Here is a 9676-nt window from a genome sequence, read left to right on the forward strand (position 1 = left end):
CTGGAACATACGCGGTGGCTATAGGCTTGAGCGGCGCTTGGCTGCGAGGGCCGCTTGAGGCTCCGCGGAGCTTTAATTCGGCTTGTTTTCTCTCTAAACAGTCAGCAGAAGCGCAGCGTTTAAGGTCCTGTTTGGAAACAGTCTGACATCCTTCACAGGACACGCACATTTTTGAAAAATGATCCAATTAGATGCAAAAGCACAAGCAAAACAACGGTTTCCGTCTGTTTTAGCAGCTCGGGGCGGTGGGGAGTCGGAGACACGGGGAATCTCTGAAATCGTGGCACCTGCGCAGACGGCAAGAAAGACAGTCTTGACCAGGTATGTCAGCGTCAAGGTATAAAGAGACTTTCAAAAGACTCGGTTTAAAAAACAAAAGTTTTTATGGTTCCTTTAATAAAATGCTAGGCTGGAGTGAGCAGGGTTCCTGTTTCACAGAGTCAAAACTCTGTGTCCCTACCCCACCTGTTGTTATACTGCCAGTCAGCAAGATGAAAGAAGACTCATTCACATTTTACTCACAAGAAGGAGAAGTAAAGTTTATTTGCACTGCTCCATTCGTGGACAAGACAATCCAAAGTGCTTTGCAGGAACTCAGAGGAAAGACAATGAAACAGAGACCTCTGAGCTTTGTTTAGAATGAGAGCACAATGTTACAAATGTGAAAAAGCATGCACTGAATAAAACGAAACAAATGTTAGAGCAATTTGAAACTGAAATGCATTTGTACAAAATGTACTTTTTAGAATATCTTATGTGTCAAGACAATATAAAATGAGCGAATGTGGCAAATTATGTTACTGGAACTGGAAATTCAGTTCAATTACTTTGGAAATAACTCATATTGCCCAATGTTCTTCAAAGGGTTATTGTAAATTTTGATGGCTGCAGCAGAAAGGCTCTCCTGTATCAGACTGTTCTAAAGAAGCCTCAGACTGAAAGACCCTGAGATATAGATGTGGAGCAGTCCTCATGAATGTGCTTTGTTTTTACACACGCAGCTATTTATCCAGACAAAGTGCTGTAAGTGAACTTGAGGTCATCCTTTCTTGTCATCTTGCACAACACCCTCTATTATATCCGTAATAAAAAAGACCGTGAGGCTGTCTGGATTAGTCTCTGACCACAAAGCGTCCAGCAACCTGCGGTTCTTATTAGGCGGCCATCACTTTTGACAGTCTAATAAAGCTGGAGTTTTTCCGATCGGCCCTTTTCCTATTGTTTTAAGTTCTGAAGTTACTGTCTGCTGCTTTTGTATATGTGGCCTAGAAAAACATGAGCAAGAATGTGGAGTGGAATGACTTGGCAGGATGGCATCTTATTATGTATATTTTTAATCATGTACCGATACAGAAGAATAACATTTGGCACAATTTAGTGATCATGTAACACAAACTCAGTCTATTGCTAATATAAGAAGACACTTGAACTTTATTAGTGGTTGAGATCGCATTAAATAAAGCAAATTACTGTGTCACAGTCTTTGGTGTAATTATCTATGCTTATCCTGTATGACAGCTGGAACTTTAGCCAAAAATGATTTACTGCTTTTTGTGTGATGCAAGCATATGTTTCTCATTAGTTAGCGTATTCTCTTCTTTTAATTTCTTTACTATGATATGTGAGCTCATGATTCTCCTCTGGTGCATTCTTTATCATCAATGTTGGTTATTACAACCACAATTGTCCTTTTTCTTCTTTTTAATGGATTGGTGGAGGTAAGCTATCAATTTACTTTCTCCAGTTCAGTTTGGTTGAAATATATGGATACATGCTGTGATTCAGAAAAAAAAACAAAAAAAAAAACATGGTGTTTTTTATTTACTAAGATAATCTCACACCAGTTCATGCCTTGTTCAATCAAGCTGCTCCTAAACATCAGTCGCACTTGAAACAGGGTCTGTTTTCAGGTATAATATCCGTCCTAGTCAAGGACCTCTAAAATTACATTATTCCTGTGTGCGAGTCTGTATTTTAAGCCGAATCCAGCACAAAATCCATGCAAACCATGACATCAATGGGACATCTTCCAGTGTGTTGAAAGGCTAAGTGCATTGCTGAAAACCTCGTCAAGGTTTCTGAGAACTCCAAGATATTCAGACCCCACCGTGCAGGCGCGCACAGACAACGCCACTAAACCATCACAGAACTCATCCCCTCTGCCATTTCCCCCTTTGTGAGGCCCAGTAGGAGCATGCTTGGCTGAAATGAAGCAGGCATTGTTTTACTGCAAAGCAGAAAGGAGGGGAGAGAAATGGGTAAAATTATTTGGTCAAGGCCATGTCAGTGTGAAAGTTATGGGTGTAGGGTTATCCCCATATATTGTTTTTTTCCTCACGGTTGTCAATTTCACGTCATTACTACTCTGATTTCATGTGGGTTATGGTATGAATATTAACCTCGGCTCCAGAACAAGTCATTGGTTTTATTATGAAACGGTTTCTGAGAGGTTTATTATATTTTAATTTCTGGTATTTCTTGTCTCCAGTGGCAACAAGAGTCTTTTCCTAGTAGGTAGGCACAGGTAAGTTCCTGGTAGGTTTCTTGGGATCAGCCTTTTAAAGATAAAGGTGTGACTAACATTGGATTATCCAAGTTAAACTGTATTATTTGATAATCCCACATTTTAACCTGCGTCTCCTGTGCAAGAAGTCACTTGTTTCTATGGAAAAATGCATACATGGAAGTCATTAAGAACATTTATCGAAGCATCACGCTTTGAAGGAATAAAATAAGAGGTAGGATATGAAGTGCAGAGTAGCTCTCTGATTTGAGCGTACCTGAACAAATGTTTGTACTACAGAACATATAGTGCTGTGGCTGCATATGAGACTAAAAGACAATTGAAGAAAAAAAAAATAAAATAAATATATATATATATATATATATATATATATATATATATATATATATATATATATATATATATATATATATATATATATGCAATTTGTATGATTTAGGTTAAATTAAACGCTGCTAATAACAATCAAGAACATGTTTTCCAAATTGCTTTGGACAGGGGAGGCAAGAGGAGGGAAAATGTCAAACTTAACATAACAGCAACATAATTCTTCGCATTGCATGCATAGCTAACTCAGATTTTTCAGTTTATATGCCAACTACTCCACATAGATGTAGCATGACCGAGATCCAAAGCACACACAGACACCCACAGGCGTATCCTGGGCTCCCTGGTAGAAGTCTTTTCCACAGCTCCTTCCCACATGACCACAGAAACCCCACTGGCTCTTTGTGCTACCTTCATGTTCACTGTGGTTTTTCTCCACGCTGCCCTCAACACATATACCAGCTCCACCCACAAACTTCTTTTTATTTCCAGTGGTCTGACCAGAGAAAGAATGAATGTAGGTGCATGTGATTTTTGACAACTACTTGTGTAAGACAGAGTAAAATTTCAAAAGAATTTCATCTGAAACAAGGTATCTACATGCGCTGTAAAAATATAATCTGACATGAAATTAGTTCAGTTTTTCTGTTTTTGGTCAGTTAGGGTTTTATTTTTATTTGATAAATGACAAAATAATGGAGTAGAATTTATTTTTTACTTTTTTTTTCCAACATCAGAAGTTTACTTTATTTTGTATTTGGTAGAGATGCATTTTTAGATGTATGACTTGAATTAAATATTTAGGTATCCTTCCACAAACTTGTCTGGAATTTCAGTCCATCTGGACCCAGTTTACACCTTTTCTTCCAAATGTAACACTGATCATTGTGGTAATAAACTTTACTTTCAGTTTTACCTTCCAAACGGCAATCTGTTGCTTTTGGGAGTCATGGCTTCTTCCTCACCGATTGGCTTTTCACCCCATATAAGAACAAAATAATTAATTGACTCAACCAGTATCTTACAAGGTCTTTATCTTTTTGTTCTGGAGCTGATTGCCACATTTTGCACTGAACAGCATGACGGCTGGAAATCGTCAAGGTGTTCCAGCATGTAATTGTTTTCAGCAGATGATTGTGTCACGCATTGTCTTCATTTACAAAGCATCGATGAGACTATTGGAAGCTGGTGTGTGGTTCAGCTGAGTGTGGTCATCTTCCTACCAACATCGGATCAGCAGCAGCAGCAGTCGAAGAAGCAGGTTGGGGAACAGTGGAAAGAAGCATGCGACGAAAACTAAACCCAGTCGGAAGTTGTCATTACTCAAAAGTCCATTTATGGCACTCAAACAGAACAAAAGCTTCACAAAGTGTTTCAGTAGCGATTAGGAAGCTGTGACCCGTTTTGTTATAACTTGTGAGCTTACATGGACACTGTTGTTTGTGCTATAAAGAATTTGTGTTTTTGAATAAACTGCCGTGCTGTCACTTGCACAAACACAATGCAACAGCATGGAAACAAAAGAATAACGTTGAAAAAAAGAATAAAAATCAAGGCTGAAATATCAACAGGGAAAACCTCAAAAAGTGCCACATTTGTTCCGACTTTGCTGCGGCCCACCCACTGCTCCAGTGCATCAGTCCTGCGCTGTTGTTACTGTGGTACATGATGAAGAACAGAGACAGTGACCTTGTATAGGCTTGCGCCCCCTTTGTTAGTGTGTGGTGCTTTGGTTTAATTCAATCCATCCTACAAGCACCTCCACGACAAGTTTTGAACTTCCTGTAGTGAAAAAAAAAACTGCTTTTTTAGCCGTATAATGAGCCACTTCTACATTTTTTTTCCTTATATGTATATGTAAGTATGCTGTTTCCTTTAACAGTAACAGATTCATATTGTCCTTGTACCCCAGTATTTGTACCCCCTTAACCTGTTGTTCACAGGTTGTCATTCACGAGAGGACCCAAATTTGGGTCCTCTCGTGAATGACAGGTTAAACTCTTTCAGTTTTGCCATGATACGTCGACGAGGTTCATCTGAGCGTGTGCATGTATTTGTTTTTTAGACCCATTTAATCTGCTACCTTTAAATTAGGCAAGCTGGAGGGATTTCTTTTTTCCAAATACAAGTTAAAAATAAATTTTCTCAGAAAAAAGAAGTTAGACAAATATACCTGTCATCCCTCAAAGTAATTTCCTTTGCTGCTTATTTTCTGACTTCTTGGTGTGCAATACAGATATATTGTTTGGTAATTAGTGCATAGTTTTACACTAAGGGCTCCCAACTCCTTTCCCTTTAGGACTACCAACCTGCAACTTTGAAACATGGTGGTGGCAGCATGATGCTATGGGAAGAGTTTTCCTCTGTACGGACAGAAAAGGTGATCAGAGTTGATGGTTAAGATGGACAAAGCTAAATACAGGGCAATCCTGCAAGACAATCTGTAAAAGACTGAGTCTGAGACAGATATTCACCGTCCAGCATTTTGCAATGGTTTCACAAAGCAGTCATGACATAGTCATATGTTAAAATGGCCCAGGCAAAGTCCAGACCAATTAAGAATATTTGGAAAAACAAAGTTCACAAAAACCTCTCAAATGAATCCGACTAATCTGTATTGATTTTATAAAGAAAAATGCTCAAAACGTCAAGTTTTCAGACGTTAAAAGATGTGGCTGAAATACACAATCCCCGATTATATTGTTTATTTGCCTGATTACAACAAATTTTAAGTGTTAAGACGTACATTGGGAAATGCAATGGTTAATGTGGTCTCTGCGTTTACAAGCAGCCAATAAATTAGTCTTTATTTGATCCCATGTCAAGCCCTCGTGCCCTTCATGTTGACTCTGCTGTCAGGTAGCCAGAGATCAAGGACTAATAGAGTCTTTCTGCTCCCTCAGACGTTGCCAGCAACCCGCGGTCTAACGCTGGGTCGTGCCAAAGTTTGACGAGAGAAGGCCAATGTAAACAACAAATATGTTTTCATTCGGGCCGAAGGCATATTTGCCTAGAGAGTGCGGGAAGGAAGAGGTGAGGAAATAGGAGAAAAGCAAAAGCAAGAAAGAAAGAAAATTGATTAGGTGTGACACAAAGAGAGAATGAGAAAAAAGTGGCATTAAAGTATTTTTGGCCCCTTCTTGCTCGAGCTCTGGAAAATGTTTCGTCGGTTTATCACAAGACGAAAATGTTCATAAAAATACATGTTTACATTCCTGCGTTTATCTCTGTATCAAGACGAAACACAAGTGAGTCCCATTTTAGGCCCCTTTCTCGTCAGGATTTTTTTTTCCTTTGCAAACATACTTTTTTTTTTTTTTTCTTTTTTTTTGCCGGCTTGTTTGTCTGTGTTTCATTCCTCCCTCAACACTGCTCACTCTTTCCGAAGCGATAAACAGAGGCCTCAGCTCAGCGCAGGCCAAGGCAAATGTTTGAGCCACCTGTTGCAGGAAACTTGAAGCCCTCAGGAGATGTTAAGATGGAGTCCGAGGCACGACTGCGATCCAGGTACAGGTTACCTCTGAAGCGGAAAGAGAGAAGGAAAAGCAAAACGCAGAGCTCTCTATTTCTTCAACCTTCTGGGTTTCTTTTTCAGCCACTGTTGAGGCGGTTTTTAGTCAAAACTGAAAGAGAAATTTGCAACAGAACAGATTTAGATAAATACACTTTACATTTAAAACATTTTGTTTCCAAATTATAAGTATTTCATACGTTCACCCTATTTTTAGCGATATTTTAATGACAGTTTATAGAAGTGTAAATGTTGGATTGCTTTCAGTTTAGCAGCATTTGCAGCTGGTTTCCTGCTTTTATGCCACACTGGATTTCCAAGTTGAGTTTCTGCAGTCTCAAAAATGTAACAAAAAAAAAAAAAAACTGGATGGCTTTTTTCTTATTAATTACAGTCTATTTTGATGCAGCCTCTTTTTGTCCCAAAGTCTGCTTCTGTCTGGTTGATCAGGTCTTTGTGATAACTCCTTAAATCTTAGCCAGAAAAAAAATCATCTCTGCTTATATTTTATAAATTATTTTAAGACAGACAGAACTGCAGTTGGAAACTGAGAAACGCTCTAACCGACAGAGGGACTGAAGTGGGAGAACCATGGCACGAGAATGCAAGTGGTTAAGAGAAAATAAACGGCCTGTTCTGATCCACAGGAGCCTCTGTCTTTCCTCGCTTTGTCCTTAATGTTCTGGTTCAGTTTGTTGGATGTTCTGACGGTTCCAAGCCTTAGAGGTCCTTCCTTTTTCCTCTCCCAAACTCGCTCTAAATTTAACATTAGATGTTATACCTTCAAGTTAAGCGAGAAGTCTTTGCTTTCAACTCAAGAAAGAGAGAGACAAAGAAAGCTTTTGATAACTTGTCTTAGATAAAAAAAATGTTAAAAGCTTTTTTTTTATTTTCAAGAAAACGTTTAGAGGGCTCTGTTTCTTTTACTCTTATTTTCTATTACTTGATAAATCATAAACTAAAGCTTGAGTGTGATTAATAACAAATGAGTGCAAATTGTTCACTCTTTTTCTTTAATCCTGTGATTGTGCTTTTAGAAAATTTTCAGAATATATTTCCATTTCCATTATTCTGGGTATGCTTGCATTTCAATCTCAGAAGAAAGGATGAATAAGACATTTTTCTCAGTGTGTTTCTTGACTTCTTATGAACAATCCTCTGCTAAAGAAACTCTTATTGTTGCATTTGGTAGTTCTTTTAAATTTGCTTAGTGTTATCAAAAGATGCTTTTTCAAGAGGATTTTTTTTTTTTTTTTTTACTATGTGCAGGTATCAGTAGAATATAAACACAACTAACAGTAAGATGCGTTTGTGGCCACAAATTAAACCAAACCCTGAAGCTTTGGAGGGTTGAAAAAAACTAGTTGAACGTGAGAAGGGGGAGATCTCCTGGTTTACCTTCTGGGTTCCAGGAACTCCCTTGGTCTGCTTCCAATGATTGCCTCCACCTCCACCCATAATACCCCCACCCCCAGCCTTCTGCAAACACCCCTTCAAGTCACTTCCCACCCTTCATCCCCAAATTCTCTGGCAACCCCTCTAATCACCTCCATCACCCCTCTTCCTCTCGCTCCTTGGCGTCCCATTCAACCTCCTTCCCGCTCAATAAACATCGCCCCTCCTCCCATCGATTGCACCGCTACCCCAGACCTGCAATTGCATCGGTTCATTTACCTATCCTCCAGTCCAGTACGTCTTTGTCAAAGTCAGCTTGCAGCCTCCTCCTATTCCCCCTTTTTTTTCTGTCTCTCTGGGCTCACCAGGATGTAAAATATTCACAGCTGCTTCTGCGGTCAGGTAGCTCAGCCACAGGACTCTGAGCAAACAGAGGAGCTGCGAATGTGTGAAGCCAACAGTGTACATTTCATTTGAGGTCCAACACAGGTCCGATAGATCCAGATGCAGTCAAAACAGAAACCGCATACTGAGCCTTGCCGCAAACTCCACAAACCAAACACCTAGCATACCAAGCATAATCGTAAACTTAAAAAAAAAAAAAAAAGACAGCTAATCGGCTTTAATAAAGACTTTAGACTCGCTGCAGAAAGAAAAGAGTGAACCGACTAACTCGGATATCAGCGGTAATCAGTGTAAAACATCTGTCTTGAATAAATGTCCCGCTCTCAAAGCCTTGTAATGGATTATGGGCAAAGGCAAGAGCGCATTAAGTCATGTTGAAGTTTCAATAAAAACGCAACAAGCAACTCCCAGAGCCTGACACGTGTTATACTGTAAGAGCAGACCTCAATCCAAATTCTCAGAGCAAACAAGTGGACACATTTGCCTCAGATATCTAAGTTTCAGTCCAGATTTATTGTGCCAATAAGGTATTAAATGGGATATTTAAATCTCCGAAGCTGCACCACCAGAATAATGAAGACATTTCAGGCTAGGAATGCCAGTCCTTGAACTTTATGAGGGAGGGAAAGAGGAGGGGTATCAGTGTCTTGAACACATTTCAAAGTAATTGTACTTGATATGTCGTTTACAGAACACCCAAGTAATCATATAAACAAAGGACTAGATGCCCTGGGAGGATGAAAGGAAATTTGAATCGCCCTCTGATGCATCATACTTACTCGCGCTTTGACATGAGCGTTGGACGCCGAGGATTCCTGAGCATAATAAGAGGATCGAGGGCCTTCTTGTAATAAACACAGTGGGGCAGACGGACACTGGCGGATTCCGTCACATACGTGGAAATTAACTTGGACACACATGCAAGGGCACGCGCAGAAAACACAAGGGAGAGCGGATGATGGCGATGTGCAGCAGTGGACAAATTACACACGCTGCAGGCGAGTGGGCAGAGAGGAGGACTCTGTGTGTGTGTGTCGGTGTGATAACCTTGCTCCACGTTGGATCCCGTTGAAGAGCTTGAATCCGACTTAACTTCGCAGACACGTGAGGAAACGTTTCAAGAAGTGTGAGAAAATGAAAAGCCGAGCTGGAGCGGCAGAGGGCAACGACGCGAGAGCGGGGATTTTAAGGAGAAGCAGAGAGAATCGAAAGAAAACATGACATCATAGTTAATTAGAATCAGGTGATAAACAAAGCGGTGATATTTATGTTACACCATATGCCCTGCTCCATGTCTCTTTCAGTCTCGGGGGGGTTCAGCAACAGGTTTCAGACATGTAAGGTCAAGGAGGAGGCTTTTCCCAGCTGCTGGGACCACACTGATGCACACACGACGCTACCCAGCCGCCCGAGTGCGTCTCTGTCTTACTGCGTGCATGCGTGTGTGTGTGTGTGTGTGTACTCGAATGGGTCGGCCATTTCTAAAACCTGTTTTGTCTTTGTTGTTATCACAT

Source organism: Poecilia latipinna, unplaced genomic scaffold (genome assembly GCF_001443285.1).
Source record: "Poecilia latipinna isolate Pla-1442-1.1 unplaced genomic scaffold, P_latipinna-1.0 Scaffold190, whole genome shotgun sequence".
Taxonomy (NCBI): domain Eukaryota; kingdom Metazoa; phylum Chordata; class Actinopteri; order Cyprinodontiformes; family Poeciliidae; genus Poecilia; species Poecilia latipinna.